The sequence below is a fragment of the Cyprinodon variegatus genome, unplaced genomic scaffold, assembly GCF_000732505.1.
Source record: "Cyprinodon variegatus isolate N-32 unplaced genomic scaffold, C_variegatus-1.0 Scaffold271, whole genome shotgun sequence".
Taxonomy (NCBI): Eukaryota; Metazoa; Chordata; class Actinopteri; order Cyprinodontiformes; family Cyprinodontidae; genus Cyprinodon; species Cyprinodon variegatus.
Window position 1 is genome coordinate 654,100 of NW_015150724.1, and position 432 is coordinate 654,531.

A 432-nucleotide genomic window follows, 5' to 3' on the forward strand; every position below is an offset into this window, starting at 1 on the left:
TTTAACTTTTCAATTAGCTTTTCACCTTTTTTCTTGACTTGTTAGCTTTTTTTTCAACTTAATTTACAGTAGGTATCGTTCAAGGGTTCATCTTATTGGTCAAATGACAAAATAATATGCATAGCCATGTAGGAGCATCTTTGGTGAATCGTTGGATATTGATTTGTGCTTGTAGACCTCTCATAGGGGGGGGGTTCAATTTGTAAGGGGTATGCACAGTGGCGGTTATAGACAAAAATGTACCAGGGGGCCAGGAAGGGCCCTGCGTGTGTCCATGGGGGCCCAGAAAAGCATGAAATAAAAAACGGAGTCTACGGGGCTTATACAGGAATGAGTAACTCTTATTTAATAATCTTAATAGCATCAACAAGTACCCATTACTCTCATATATATATATATATATATATATATATATATATATATATATATATA